The sequence below is a fragment of the Chrysemys picta genome, chromosome 1 (genome assembly GCF_011386835.1).
Source record: "Chrysemys picta bellii isolate R12L10 chromosome 1, ASM1138683v2, whole genome shotgun sequence".
Taxonomy (NCBI): Eukaryota; Metazoa; Chordata; order Testudines; family Emydidae; genus Chrysemys; species Chrysemys picta.
In genome coordinates, this window is record NC_088791.1 from 155,898,886 (window position 1) to 155,915,269 (window position 16,384).

General features: G+C 45.2%; 2 long non-coding RNA genes across 2 annotated transcripts in view; both read left to right on the top strand.

Moving 5' to 3' along the window:
* The window catches only part of LOC103307217 (uncharacterized), a 112,894-nt gene that overhangs the window by 49,391 nt on the left and 47,119 nt on the right, over positions 1–16,384 (top strand). The gene's annotated exons all lie outside the window — the stretch shown is intronic.
* Positions 4,886–12,749, top strand: LOC135982125 (uncharacterized). The gene is made up of 3 exons (XR_010599306.1): positions 4,886–5,131; positions 9,621–9,733; positions 10,535–12,749. It is a non-coding gene; the product is annotated as an uncharacterized LOC135982125 (long non-coding RNA).

Consider the following 16,384-nt stretch of genomic DNA (forward strand, 5'->3'; position numbering starts at 1 on the left):
GTGCTATGAGATTATCGTTTTTTAAAAGCAGCACAAGTATAAAAATAGGATTTTTCAATCAGACAAGCAGAGAGACGATATATTAAAAGTTACAGGGAACAAAATCCCACGGGATATAGTGAGGATAAAAACATTGTATTGTGAACCACTTTGATGATGAAAAATGCTATATAACAGCTAGATATGATGATGATGATGATGCAGACAAGTAAGAATTCTATTCCATTCTCCTTTTACTAATACAAAGCCAGGCTGACAAAACCAGAGCTGACAATAGACTGTATAGTTTATAACAGGCAAAAAATTTTTATATAAGCTCAGGCCCTGATCGGGCAAAAGTTTACACATGTGCTTAATTTTACACACAAGAGCAGTTCAACACAAGTGCATGTTTTCAGGATCAGAGGGTTTAAATAAATCCATTAATTCAAAATATTAGAATGCTGTAGTTCTATTTTAAAATATTTTTAAAGTGAGGAAAATCAGTTAAGTTTCTGCTGTCAACTTTAACTCTGACCCCACATCACTCCCAGAAATGTGCTATATTATTGCTAACTATTCTTCTTATGTATTTTTTATTTCAGAAGTGTTACAACATTTAAATGTAAACATTTTTGAAACTTTCACCCACTAGAGCTAATCAGGGTGGATAAAAATCAAGCATTGTTTTTTAATTTAAAAATATAGGATTTTTTAAATTTAAATGTTTTTTTATTTAAATGACAATGTTTTGTTTTTTTAAAATAAATCTGTTTAAAACTCAATCTGAATTTAACAATTTATGTTAAGATATAAACCTGCTATCAGCTATTAAAATCATTTAACTAAATAACAAAATTATATGCTGAATTAATGAGCTCTCCTCAAGTAAATGCTTTATTTTTATATTAAAAATTAGTGGGAAAAGATCTTTCACTAACTTGTATGGTCAAGCTTCATAAAGATGGTACAATATGACATGAACTAAATTAAGTATCTATATAATTTTCAGTATTTATAATGGAGTGAATTCCAAATGTCAGCACTTTCAGTCTCTGTTGTGCAGAAAAGCTTTTCCTTAATTACTTTTTATTTCAGTTTAGCAGAAATACTTTTAATTTCACATTTTCAGTCGATTCTATTCATCAGAGTCATCTAGCATTCTTTAGTATAGCTTCTACAGTAGATGTCAACAACAGGAAAGTTGGGGGGGGGAAAGTATTTTTTTTAAATGTTGGTTTTGTGCTTTTTTCATTGAATTCCAATTTCTATCCAAATGCAGCTTGACACTGATCATGAATAAAAGTTAACCATTATCCGGTAAATAAGAAATGCATCCATCACATTTTCTAACATAATGAAAAAATGCAGAAACTATTAATCTGAATAAATGTATGTTAAGCTACATAATTGCATGACTAAATGTGTATAGTTATAGCATATCCTCTTGGTTAGCAAAAGGACGTTTCAAATCTCACGAAAAGGTTATATTTAGTGGTAAATAAGCAAATCTACATATTTTAATGATTATACTAACTGATAAGAATGAAATGGGAAAATAAAAGTACAAACAGAAAACAATTAAAATTGATGATTTAAATAAAAGTTTTCTGCTTGCTGATTTAAATCATGATTGAAATCAGTCATTTAAATCAAAATGACTTAAATCAGTCTACTCTGGAACTAACGGAATAATTTGTAGCAAATAATTCAATTTGATGAATTTTCCTTAACTTTTAGTCTGAGGATTGTTCAGGAGTAGGGTTACCATATCTCATAAATAAAAAAAGAGGACCCTCCACGGGCCATGGCCCCGCCCATTTCCCCACCCCTAGCCCCGCCCCAACTCCGCCCCTTCCCCACCCTAACTCCGCCCCCTCCTCCCTCCCACTCCCAGCCAGGGGGAAAGGGCTGCCCCAGTGCTACCAGCTTCACGGTTTGCCGGGCAGCCCCCAGACCCTGCGCCCCCGGCCGGCGCTTCCCCAGCGCAGCTGGAGCCTGGGAGGGGAAGCGCCCAGCCGGGGGCGCAGGGTCTGGAGGCTGCCCAGCAAACCGTGAAGCTGGTAGCGCTCGGGCTTTGGGCAGCCCCTATGCCTCCGGACCCTGCGCCCCCAGCCGGGCACTTCCCCTCCGGGGCTCCGGCGGCTCTGCGTAACTTACACTGTATAAGTTACACAGAGCCGAAGAGGAGCAGAGCCCCCGCAGCTGGAGGCTCTGCTCCTCTTAGGCTCTAAAAGCCGGACTGCCCCAGCGCTACCGGCTTCGGGCAGCCCCCGTGCCTCCGGACCCTGCGCCGCCGGAGCCCGGGAGGGGAAGTGCCCGGCTGGGGGCACAGGGTCCGGAGGCAAGGGGGCTGCCTGAAGCCGGTAGCTCTCGGGCAGCCCGGTTCTTAAACAGAGCCTCTGTGTCAGTTACACACAGCCCAGGGGGCTGGAGGCTTTGCTCCTCTTTGGCTCTGTGTAACTGACACTGGATCAGTTACACAGAGCCCCGGGGGCTGGAGGCTCCAGCCGCCCCCCCTCTGTTTAAGAGCCGGGCTGCCCAAGTGCTACCGGCTTCGGGCAGCCCCCGTGCCTCCAGATCCTGCACCCCCAGCCGGGCACTTCCCGTCCCGGGCTCCGGCGGCGCGGGGTCTCCAGGCACGGGGCTGCCCGAAGCCGGTAGCTCTGGGGCAGCCCAGCTCTTAAACAGAGCTTCCAGCGGCTGGGGCTCTGTGTAACTGACACTGTGTCAGTTACACACAGCCCCGGGGGCTGGAGGCTCCAGCCGACCCCGCTCTATTTAAGAGCCGGGCTGCCCGAGCGCTACCGGCTTCGGGCAGCCCCGTGCCTCCAGACCCTGCGCCGCCGGAGCCCGGGAGGGGAAGTGCCCGGCTGGGGGCGCAGGGTCTGGAGGCAAGGGGGCTGCCCGAAGCCGGTAGCGCTCGGGCAGCCCGGCTCTTAAACAGAGCGGGGGCGGCTGGAGCCTCCAGCCGCCGGGGCTGTGTGTAACTGACATAGTGTCAGTTACACAGAGCCGCAGCCGCTGGAGGCTCTGTTTAAGAACCGGGCTGCCCGAGCGCTACCGACTTCAGGCAGCCCCCTTGCCTCCAGACCCTGCGCCCCCAGCCGGGCACTTCCCCTCCCGGGCTCCGGCGGCGGAGGGTCTGGAGGCACGGGGCTGCCCGAAGCCGGTAGCGTTCAGGCAGCCCGGCTCTTAAACAGAGCCGCCATTTTCCCGGACATGTTCGGCTTTTTGGCAATTCCCCCCGGACGGGGGTTTGACTGCCGAAAAGCCGGACATGTCCGGGAAAAAGAGGACGTATGGTAACCCTATTCAGGAGTAACATCGGATTTTCTCAGATGTATCCATCATTTGATATTATTATTTATTGAATCATTTTGGTCAGCAATTCCTCATTTGTAGATCATTTGCAAGTAGTTTGTCGTGAGCATGCAATATTCAAAATTTTTGAGTTGTGTTGTAATTTTGATTGGACACATCATATAAGTCAGGTGTTAGGTTTCCGTCCCCCTGTTGGATAAACACAATTCCTAAAATTTGTTTTCCAACACTAATACTTGCATGCATGAATTCACATTTCTTTCAGCACAAATATTTTCTAATATTTTGCCTTTGAAAATCTCTCCCACAAACATATGTGGACAAGAAATGCTAACGAGGCATACACACAGTTAAAACAAATTCATTTAAAAACTGGAATAAATATTCATGGTGTGATACTGCACCCCGTATTCTTCATAGTGATATTATCATAGACTTTAAGGTGAGAAGGGACCATTATAATCGTCTAGTCTGACCCCCTGCACAACACAGGCCACAGAATCTCACCCACCCACTCCTGTATCAAACCCCTAACCTATGTCTGAGCTATTGAAGTCCTCAAATATGGTTTAAAGACCTCAAAGTGCAGAGAATCCTCCAGCAAGTGACCTGTGCCCCACGCTGCAGAGGAAGGTGATTATGATATGATTATGACATAGTTATGATGTATTTTATGCAAGATAGGTCATGTGAGATATTATTGGAAAAGTTATGATTTGCTGACTATGATTATCCTATTTGTATGAACGTATCTTTTTTTAATCTGAAGTTATGAATATTGACTATGTCTCTGCATTTCAAATGTAGTTACACCTGGGGAATGCCCACTAGACAAGATGCTTTCATTCTAGACAGTGGGTGGGGAAGGGGCCATTAGGAAAACAATAGGGCTTAAGAGAAGCTTATCTCCCACCTGGGGAGCCTTCCTGAGCACGCTACAGACAGCCTCTGAGTAAGGACATGTGATGAGACCACATGTCTCTAGACTCCATTTTGGGATGTCAGTAATTTTCCACCAGCCGGTCTGGGGACCAAGCTTTGAAACAAAGGGTCCCTGCCATATGCAAAAGCTATATAAGGTGGGGAGTGACATCATCTGGGGTTCTGCACTCCCCACACAAGAAGACTCCTGGAAACACCTGAGGAACAAAGACTGAACTGGGGGAAGTGCTGAGCCCAGGCTAAAGGGATTTTTAGCCTGTGAATGGAACACCTGGGGATTCCAAGCTGTAAGCAAGTGCACCTGTCCCTTAAGAATCTGCAGCCTACTTGTATCATCTCTTAGGGTGAGAAACTGCTATTCATGTCCAATCTACTTAGTATATTAAGTTTAGTTTATGGTTTTTGCTTATTTGCTAGGAAATCTGCTTTGAGCTGTTTGCTATCACTTATAATCTATCTTTTGTAGTTGTTAAACTTCTTTTTGCTTTATCTAAACCAGTGTGTGGGAATCATAACTCAGGGGCAAAAGGCTGTTGACTATTCCTCTCCACATTGGGGGGGGTGAATTTTAGGAGCTTACACTGTGCAGTTCCCTGTGCAGCGCAAGACAGTGTGTGCGCCTGAGGAGCTGGTAGTAGCTTTCCCTGCAGGGGCTACTCGGTGAGCCTGCTTGTAACTGCAGCTGAGTGTGTCCCTACCTGTATGTATGCTGGTGAAAGTGTAAGCTCAAGAGCTCTGTAGCTTGTCACAGCAGTAGAGTGTGATCAGGATCCCAGGCTGGTGAGTCAGGGAGTACAGTGGTACCCAGTTCCAGGTGGCACCCCAGGGGGAACCCATCACACATGGAAGATTTGTTGAAGTATTCATCCAGCTCTATTAATTACAGGTGAGAAGGAAATACTATACATTCTACAGACTTGGTGTATGGAGTGCTCTGAACTCTGCATTATTATTATTAGTTTATTTATTCTATGACCATAACACCTAGGAGCTGTAGTCATACACTAGGACCCAATTGTGCTAGGTGCCATACAAACACAGAAGAAAAAAGACAATCCTTGCCCCAATACGGTTATGATAAGCCTGTGGACTTCATAAAAGACCAGCTATGGCTGTGGAAATTGAATGTTTCTAGTGATAAGGTACTTCACTTCTTGAGTACAAATAGGCATCTGCCATTTGGCTCTCGTAACTTGCAAGCTGTGCTCGGCATGTCTGTTATGCTTCTGTGTTTCTTGATCCTGAGTTCCTTGGTTTAATTTAAGGAGCTTACAGACTCTTCTGGCTATATTGGGAGAGTTTTGTAAACGAACAAAAGCTATTCAGTTTCTGGAGTTCAAAACTTACCTAATTTCCTTTACACAGACACTTTGGCTTTCAAAATTATCCTGGCAATTGCCTGCAGAACTTATACACTCGTTGAATCAAACCAATTTGGTTTGAAGCGTTTACAGACTCTTCAGGCGAGTCCTGTGAAGTTTATTTAACTCCATTATGCACCATCAAGAATTGTATAAGCTCCACACAGAGATTTGAGAGGTGCAAATACCTGTAATAAATAAATTCAGAATTAATCAGATAACCTTCTAAAAAATACTCCAATACACTAGATTTAGTCTGGGATCTACTCAGATCTCAAAAACGAAGCAAGATCAAATGTGGTGGGAAGTGGAGGAGACCTCTGAGAAAAACCAATGCATGGAAAACAGAAGTGTTGGTGGTTTAGTGAGTAGCTCTCTTCCTTCAGAAAAAACATTGAACCAGCACCTCCACAAGATATTAAAGGGGGTGGTGCTGCTGGTAGTTCATATTTTCTGGTGAGCTGTAAAAGCAAGTTCCTTATCATGACTGGGCATTAAAATAATCTTCTTTACTTTTTTCATAACTGTTCTGCTTTGCTATATGCTATTAAACAGCTGCCACATTCCAGCACAGAGGTGGCCACATCTCAATGGTGGGTGAAGTAATTTGTGATTTTTTTTTCAGGACAGCCTTGTTCCTAGTCCTCCACCAAGGGAATGTCTGTTTTTTATTACTAGGAACTTATTTTTTGTTGGAATTCAGCATGCAGGGCAAAAAATAGCTGTGGGAAAAGAGGGATTTTTATATGTAACTGGTTGGAAAACCATTTCCAGAGAGTAGTTATCAGTGGTTCACAGCCATGCTGGAAGGGCATAATGAGTGGGGGCCCGCAGGGATCAGTTCTGGGCAGGGCCGGCTCTAGGATTTTTGCCGCCCAAAGCAAACACAATTTTGGCCGCCCCCCTCCCCGTTCTTTAATTACCCTGGCCCCGCCTCAACTCCGCCCCTTCCCCAAATCCCCAGCCCTGCCTCCTCCCCCTAGGCTCTCAAGCCTAGGAGGGAGGGAGGGAGGGGGGGGGAGAAGCGGCACTCGCGCCGCGGCCACTCGGAGTCCCCCCCCCTCCCAGGTTTGAGAGCCTCGGAGGGAGGGGGAGACTCCAAGTGGCCGCGGCGCGGGCGCCGCTTCTCCCCCTCCCTCCCAGGCTCTCAAGCCTGGGACGGAGGGCGAGTAGTGGCGCGCGAATCAGCTGTTGTGAGCTAGGGCGGCTGGGGCACATTTTTAGGGGCGGCATTCTGGTGCCGGCCATGCCGCCCCTAAAAATGTGCCGCCCCAAGCACCAGCTTGTTTTGCTGGTGCCTAGAGCCGGCCCTGGTTCTGGGTCTGGTTCTGTTTAATATCTTCATCAATGATTTAGATAATGGCATAGAGAGTACACTTATAAAGTTTGCGGATGATACCAAGCTGGGAGGGGTTGCAAGTGCTTTGGAGGATAGGATTATAATTCAAAATGATCTGAACAAACTGGAGAAATGGTCTGAAGTAAATAGGATGAAATTCAATAAGGACAAATGCAAAGTACTCCACTTAGGAAGGAACAATCAGTTGCACACGTACATGACTGCCTAGGAAGGAGTATTGCAGAAAGGGATCTGGGGATCATAGTGGACCACAATCTAAATAGGAGTCAACAGTGTAATGCTGTTGCAAAAAAAGCCAACATAATTCTGGGATATATTAGCAGGAGTGCTGTAAGTAAGACACAAGAAGTAATTCTTCCACTCTACTCCATTCTGATTAGACCTCAACTGGGGTATTGTGTCTAGTTCTGGGTGCCACAGTTCAGGAAGGATGTGAACAAATTGGAGAAAGTCCAGAGAAGAGCAACAAAAATGATTAAAAGTCTAGAAAATATGACCTATGAGGGAAGATTGAAAAAACTGGGTTTATTTAGTCTGGAAAAGAGAAGACTGAGAGGGGACATGATAACAGTTTTCAAGTAAGTAAAAGGTTGTTACAAGGAGGAGGAAGAAAAAATGTTTTTCTTAACCTCTGAGGATAGGACAAGAAGCAATGGAGTGAAATTGCAGCAAGAGAGATTTAGGTTAGACATTAGGAAAAACTTCCTAACTGTCAGGGTGGTTAAGCACTGGAATAAATTGCCCAGGGAGGTTGTGGAGTCTCCATCTTTGAAGATTTTTAAGAGCAGGTTAGACAAACACCTGTCAGGGATGGTCTAGAAGGTAATTAGTCCTGCCGTGAGTGCGGGGGACTGGACTAGATGACCTCTCGAGATCCCTTCCAGTCCTATGATTCTATGTACAGGAATGTAAGTTATAAATGTTAATAATAATGGTGATGATAGTAATAGAACTAAAATGCTGTGTAAGGGCTTGTCTACACACAGAAATGGTTCCATTTTAACTATACTAGTATAATTAGTTATACACTCCCCCTCCCTCCCCCCCCCCCCCCCCCCCGCCCCAGTGTAGATGCAGTTATACCAGTATAAATGTGCATAGTCTGGTATAACTTATTTCCATCAGGAAGGGGAATTAGCTATACCAGTGTAAGCCCATGTATATTCGTGTAACTGCATCCTCACTAGGGGTTGTTCTTGTATAAGTATATTGGTAAAAAGTGACACCTTAATGGAAATAATTATGCCGTTATAAAAATTGTGTGTAGTTAGGGTAACCAGACAGCAAGTGTGAAAAATCGGGATGGGAGTGGGGGGTAATAGGTGCCTATATAAGACAAAGCCCCAAATATCAGGAGTGTCCCTATAAAATCGGGACATCTGGTCACCTTATGTGTAGTCCAGGCTTAAGTCACAAGTGATTGACATCTCAGGTGCTTCTGTTTGCTATGTAAGTGGCCATGTGCCCCCTGGTGGTCAGATAACTCAATCCAGCCACTTATTTCAATCAAAGTGCAAGGAACGAATTAGCTCAGAGCAGTGAGAATGTTGCTCTATTTGGGGAAGGCACTATACCTCATTTTGTCAGAGCCATTTAGCTCACCTCTGCTTCTGCAGCTACCCGTGTAGCGCACTCCATGGAGAATGGCTTCGTAGCGCAGTATGTCTTAGTTAATTGACTCTAGTAGAGCAAGTCCAGCTAAGTGAATGACTCTGAAGGAGAGATCCCTTCATCACAACTTGCACTGTAGCAATTTCTGTTAAAGTTTATTTATAGTCAGGGTAGGATTACCCAATCGTTATGCTGGGTGCCATAATACGGCCTTTCCTTTCTAGCGTTCCACAGAAGGACACTTTGCAATCATTGGTTGGTAACAGATAGTCACAAGATGTAGTTCCCCAGGCAGGAAGCAGCTGAGAAACAGACCAAGGGCATTCTCCCTATAGTAATAGAGCTGTCGAGCTGAAACGCAGAGCCAGAGCACTCCAGTGAAGCATCACTAATGTGCACAGTAGCTTAGGTATTAAGTTTGCTAAGGAATAAAAAGGGCAGGCAAAGAACACTCAGGCAAATGTGTAACGGATAGCTACAAGTGGGAGGAATGTCAGCTTTGAACCCTCACTCTAATAATCTCTTGCATAAGCTTTTATATAAGCAGCCAGTCTCCTCATAGTACCTATCCTTGGGGGGTGGGCTCCCAGCATTCCCTAGGGCTGGCTACTCCTCAAGCAGATGTCCCTCTGGAGAGCCTCTCCTTGGTATGTGAGTGAATCAACCAGCTCTGGAGAACCCTAGAGTGCAGGTGATAGGAGACGCGCAGGCCCCGGGGAAGACTGAGCTCCTGCTGGCTAGTTTTGTGTCTACTGGCAGAATTCTAACCCTGCCAGGTTTTGCCACCTTCGACTCAAGACCACACTTTTACTTGCAATGTAAATGAACACAAAGCAACACAGCTGTTCTACTGGGCGGGGCCAAGGCATGATGTGCATGGAAATATCCACCTCGGAGTGTTTCTTAGGCACCATTAATAATGGAAGATGAAAGTTTGGCAGGCTAAGAGTCAAGTCAGCTCTTATATCATTTGGATCTATTTGTTCAGGCAATGCTACAGGGAACCCCATGGATACAGTAACTGTATTTTTTTTATATAACAGGAGCACTTGCCGACCCCCTAGCCCTAGACACACAGCATTGCCAGCTTTCATCATGAGTGTGATGATATTTGGTGTGTTTCTTAAAGCCCCAACTCCTGGAGGCATCTGATCAGGTGAGAAGTTCAGCCTTCATTTTTTTTAAATGTAAGTTTCTTGCCCTCACAGTAGTAGAGAACAGGGCTGGCTCCAGGCACCAGCGAAGGAAACAGGTGCCTGGGGCGGCCAATAGAAAGGGGCGGCACGTCTGGGTCTTCGGCAGCACTTCGGCGACAGCTCAAAAGCTCCGCTTTAGTCTTCAGCGGCAATTTAGCGGTGAGTCCTTCGCTCCGTCTCCTCTTCGGCGGCAGCTCAATCGGGTGTTTTTTTTTCTTTGCCACTTGGGGCAGCAAAAAAGCTGGAGCCGGCCCTGGTAGAGAAAAGCTTGAAACTGTGACTGAATGTAACCCTGAAATCTCAAAACCCAGAAGGCAAAGAGAAAACTCCTCATTAAAAACAAATCAATTTTTTTAACCCAATCTCATGAGTTTGGGGCCTCATTCATGATTTTTAAATGTGTGGAGTTGGCAATATTGGACACTGCATGAACATGTGTTAAAAGACAATCTCCTCCCCTAAGAGCTCACAGTCTCAATAGAGAAGACAGATAAAGAAAGTAGCATTGTCCTCATTTAAGTTATGGGGAGTTAAGGCATAAAGAAAGCAACTGACTTGACTGCAGTCACAGTAAGAAGTTTGTATGAGAGCTAGGACATGAACCCTGGCTTCCTGAGTGTTAGACCAACACCTTAACTTCAAGAGCATGTTCCACTGTGCATCCAGTCGAGAATGGCTTTGATTTTAGATTAAGAAAAATAAGAAGCAAAAACAAAAGATCTCCATAAAAAAGGAAACCGTGTGTGTCCCATTTTTTGCAGGCTGCATCTGCTCTGAAACCGAAATGGCTGCGATCTTTGGCTGCACGCAGACTGAGTCCCTCAATAGGTAAAGGAGCAGCAGGCAGGCAACAGAGACATCAGAGTTTGATGACTGTATGCAACAACAGTAGCAAGGAGTGAACTGCAAAGAAGTCAGAAGGTTCCTTTAAATAGCGTTGTTGTTGTGTTTATTATTTAATAAAATAGACATCCAAAGGTCAGATGCTTGTCCAAACTTTATCTAAATCAGGTGTGGAAAATAGGATTGGACAGTGAATGAACTCAGGCTCTGTCATGAGCCAGTACCAACACCTAGGTCTGGCTGTGCTGAAAATACTAAGTCAAATCGCCTTTCTCTGCACATTTTTAGCACCTCAGCTTCCCATCCAGGTCAGAACGAGGAAATGCAGAGACATATGCAAAAGCACAATAATGGAAATAAAAGACGTGACCTGGTTCAGAGCAATCAGAACAACTTTCCCAGCTGATTATGGAAGGAGGCAGCATGTTTAGTGGTTAGGGTAGGGGAGTGAGAGGAGTCTGGTGAGCTGGGTTGTCTCCTCAGCTCCGCCACTGGCTCACTGCGTGACCTTTGTTGATTCACATCTGCTCTGTGCTTCCGTTTACTCTTGTGTAAAATGGGGCAGTAAAACAGGCCACCATATGGTAAAGCATTTTCAAATCTTTTGATGCCAGGTGCAGTCTCAAGCACCTGTCTCATTCCTGGCATTCCAGAACTCAAATACAGATGCAGATGACAAAAATGAAGCAACTGAAGGGATAGGCTGAGAAACCTCATCAGACATGAATAACTCTGAGTGACATTCAGTACACACTCTCTCTGCTGAGAGCAGTTAATATTCACTCATGAAGAAGGAGCAGAACAATGTCCCTGGAGCAGATTAGATGCCATTCTGCTAAGTGCCTTAGAAGTATGTAGAGAGAGGCTAGACTGGTTGGTTCATTAGGGAAAATGTCTGTGACACCGTTGATCACAGGGTGAACTCAGTGTATCCATTGATAGCTCTGCATGAGTCGAATGACTGGATAAAACCCATGCTTGCATTATGGGAATGTAAGTGAAAATCACTCGGATGGGATTGACAATGGCTTCCCCCATACTTACTGATCCTGACTTTGTTCTGTAGCTGTGCCATTTGTTTATTAGGCCTTGTCTACACTGGGGATTTTAGCCTTTGGTGGCTGGCCACTGGTGTAGCTGCAAACCCCTAGTATAGATGGGGAAAGTACCTCTGCAGTTTATTCCAGTTTGAAGCAGGGGTAAGCTACCCCTTTGTAAGCCTTGACATTGTAGCATGCTGCTGCCACAGCAAGATAAAGAAGTCTGGATATTGTGCCCAGCTGTTGGAATGAGTGGAGGAGAATGGGATTTCTGGTATCTCAGTACTGTACATGTAAACCAGACATAATGAGCACTTGTATCAAATAATAGCTTGATAAGGCAATGACTCCTAACACTCAGCTGCTGCCGTGCTGGAAAGCGGTTTCTACACATGCTTTGTTCTGTAGATTTAATTTTCTACTCGACCGGTTTTGAAAATAATTTCTCTCTCCGTACCAGGAAGCTAGCACACTACCTCTGGCTGGTACACGCTGTCGATATTTAACCACCTGTGTTCCGGTTCACCACTTTCCGGTCCTGAAAAGCTCTAGTTAGAACTGGCCCCTCAGAGTAACCATGCTGTGAAGAGCCTCCGAGGCACAACTGCTGTATCATCAAGGCCCAGAACTTGACTTTTGCTTGTTTGAACTCGATTCTCTTTCTCTCCATCATTAAGCTGCTCAGGCAAGGTCGATCCCTCTGGTCTGAAGTCGGCTGGAACTGGATTGCTACAATCCAAAGCATACGCTGGTCACCGGTGAATGTTTAAATGAGTAACTAGGCTAAAGATCATGTGGAAGTTGCTTTTCATAGTCACAGAGTTTAAGGCCAGAAGGGACCATTCGATCACCTAGTCTGACCTCCTGTATTGCAGAATCCCTTAAATTTCACCCAGTTACCCTTATACTGAGCCTGAAAACTTGTATTTTTCAGTCTTGATATGAAATAAGATTCTTCTCTCTCCAAAGTCTACAATCTGCATTGGTACTGGGGGTGGTGAGGGGGTGAGGGAGAGAGGAGTGAAGCTTTTTCTTTATTGCTATGTAATTTCAAGTCATATTAAGCTATTCAGTCATGCATCATACCTTTATCTATCACCCTTCTCCACATAAGGCACCTAGCAAACAGTTAAATTATAATGACACAAAACAACGAAAACATCCTGAAATAGCATAAAGCAAAACTCAGATAAAATGCTCATCAGCCAAATAAAACAGCCATCAACATGTGTGCTCAGCCTTCTCTGCTCCCCTCCACCCCGGCCCTCCCTCCCACCATCTGTCTAGTCTAGTTAGATTACAAACTCCTTGGGGCAGAGACTTTCTACTCTCCTGTGTGCATATAGTGAGCTCCATTCTTGATTGGTCCTTAGGCACTACCATAATAAACATGGTTAATCAGCATCCCAAGCAACAGAGCATCAGTGGTTATAGGAGGCCTCGGATACTGAATGGTTTAATATTGTTTTCAAGGCACGTTGGTTACTATTACTGGTTTGTGCGTAAATTTTCAATGCCACAGTTGCTAAATTCCTAAAGAAATTGTTAGAAAAAGAAACAGACTGCTACAGTTAGACGAATTACGCTCTGTGCAGCGAGATCGTGAAAATGTTGGAGGCAGTGGAGCTCTGACAATTTGCACTGGCTGAGGAGCTGCCCCATGGCACCCATCTGTTTCCAGGGCTCCGTTCACCTAGCACAGTTGTTCGTGTGAAGGATCTCTGCGTGTTGCCAGTATTTACCCCTGCAGGAGAAGAATGACCTTTACATGTGTGGGGTCTGACTGTTGTTAAGCGGATTGCTACACATCCAGAGGTGTTCTCTGCTACTAGTGTTGGTGGCAGTTAGTGTTTTTAGAGTTAATAGCTAGGGCCTAGAGCCAGGAGTTACTGCTGACTTGTTATGTAACCATGGTGAGTATTTAGGGCTGGATCATGACCTGCCCTTACACCAGAACACAGGAGAGTAAGGGGTGCAAAGTCCTGCACAGGCTACCTGCATGACAGGTCACAGCATGCGGGGGAGGGGGGACTACTCTCCATCCTACTCATGGGATATAGAGAATGCATAGGCAGGGAATGGGCAGAGGTCTGCCACTGTCCCCCTCCAATACATCAGCTGGCAGAGCAGTGCTGAGCTGGCCTGGAGGGGGAATTCATCTGCTGCTGTCACAGAGCAGAAGCAAGCTATCTCCCCACAAGAGCAAGGGGGAACCAGGAGCAAAATGTCTCTTTCAGAGTTGCTATTCCCTCCCTGGTCTGCTTGTGGGGCAGTGTAATGCTCCAAGCCAGCTCTTAATCACCATGTGTTGCAAGGTCCCTTTTATAAAATGACAATGATCATTCTTATCTTTATAAAGCTCTTTGAGAGCCTCGGAAGTGCCAAAACAGGGCAAAGTAGTTATTCATTATGAACCACTAGGGTGCGCATGGCAACAGAGGTGGAAATCATTTGCAACTGCCTATGTGGAAAGAGCTAGAGGCAGCATAAGGACTGGTGTAAGCAGTGCTTCATTAAACAATGGTGAAGGTCAAGCAGGCCAATCTTGGAGGATTATAGACATGCTGTGAAGAGCTGACGTGGACTAGGAACCTCACATAGTACTTGATTCTCACTATCGCTGTTATAGTGAATGATAAACAGTATATATTGATTGTCTAATTATTAATTAGATACTAATCACTAATAATTAATCAGTGTTAATAATTAAGTGTATTAACTATTAATAGTGGGTACATATGTAAAATAATCATATATACTATGACAAAGTTCTTCCTCTATCTTGGTGGGTCCTGCGCTTATTGGCGGATTTTCTTGCCTCAGAGATTCACCATGTGGGTTGGGGAACAGCCCAGCGACCTTCCCCTCTGGAAGAGCCCACAGTCCAGGTCAATTGGGAGGTTTGGGGGGAACCTGGGCCCACCCTCTACTCCGGGTTCCAGCCCAGGGCCCTGTGGACTGCAGCTGTCTATAGTGCCTCCTGTAACAGCTGCATGACAGCTGCAGCTCCCTGGGCTACATCCCCATGGCCACCTCCAAACACCTTCCTTATTCTCACCTCAGGACCTTCCTCCTGGTGTCTGATAATGCTTGTGCTCCTCAGTCCTCCAGCAGCACACCCTCACCCTCTCAGCTCCTTGCGCCTCTTGCTCCCAGCTCCTCACACTCACACCACAAACTGAAGTGAGCTCCTTTTAAAACCCAGGTGCCCTGATTAGCCTGCCTTAATTGATTCTAGCAGCTTCTTAATTGGCTCCAGGTGTTCTAATTAGCCTGCCTGCCTTAACTGGTTCTAGCAGGTTCCTAATTACTCTAGTGCAGCCCCTGCTCTGGTCACTCAGGGAACAGAAAACTACTCATCCAGTGACCAGTATATTTGCCCTCTACCAGACTCTTGTACCCCACTGGTCTGGGTCTGTCACAATACATAGCACAAACTAATTAGTGTAGCACCAAACTGTGGCACCCTCAATTACAAATTTTTACATTGACTTCAATGAGGCTAATTGTAGTGCTGTACAATGTACTATTCAATGAGAGTAAAGGTATCTGACCGATAAGAAGCATGTTGATAGCAAATTCTGCCCTGGGATGCACATGAGCCGTGAGAGCTGATGCTGCATATCGGATGCTAAATGCAGGGCACTCCTGGAGCATAAATGCTCTGTGCTGCTGTCGGCCCGGCAGCCTGAATCTTCCTCTCTCAGCAGTTCACTCGGCCTACAATGTTTTTATTACCACAGCTTGTTGCAGCAGCAATTTTTCTAGTATGCTCAAAATGGCAGCTTTAGATGAGAAGGCAGACACAGCTTTGTATAGTGGAAGCAAAATAGACAAAGTTGGCTCTAAGGGCAGTATTGCATAAAGATGTTCAGCCCTCTCCTCCATCTCTGGTTAGTGGCCTCCCTTTCAGGCCTGCTGTCTGGGACAGTTAAGAGCTATTGCAGTTCTCTTTTCTCTTCTGGGCCAGTGGTTCTCAAACTTATTTGATTGCACAATATGCCACCCTTGCTTCTCCACTGCTGCTGGCGGAGCTGGGCAGCCAGCAGCCGCCACTTTCTGGCCGCCCAGCTGTCACATAACTTAGGGTACAAGCTGGACTGTAGGACAGCTATGTCTCCTCAACTCTCCAACCTGGGGTGCCGTTTACACTGCTTCACTCTGAGAGCAACCCCTCCTGGCCTGCTCATGCATTGACTCCAGCATGTAAATCACTCCCAGCTATACTGTATGAGTGCTATAGCCAGCCACTCTTGAATTACACTGCAGAGCGACACCAGCAAATTCCCAGTCCCAGACTTCCCCCTCAGAAATGTGTGTCTTGTACTGCCCAGCACCCACCTGGACAATACAAGCTCATAAAAAGTCCGTCATTTCATTAATAGAAAATGATATGCATAAATCCCGTTATCTCAAATGTAGTTTCCCAAACACTGCAATCCAAACAGACTGGTTTAAATAAAATAATAAAACATGTTTTATTAATTACAGAGAGATAGATTTTAAGTGATTACAAGTAATGAGGCATAAAAGTCAGAATTGGTTACAAAGAAAATAAAAGGTAAAATGCAACTAACAGTTAACAAGCTAAGTGGATTCAAAACGAAATATCTCTTTCACCACATGCTTTTGCAGTCTTGCTTGTAGCCAGGATCCCTCCCTCAGTTCAGTGTTGCTTCAGGTGTTGTTGATGCCGTGAGCAAAGAGAAAGGGAGGAGTAACTTGGGG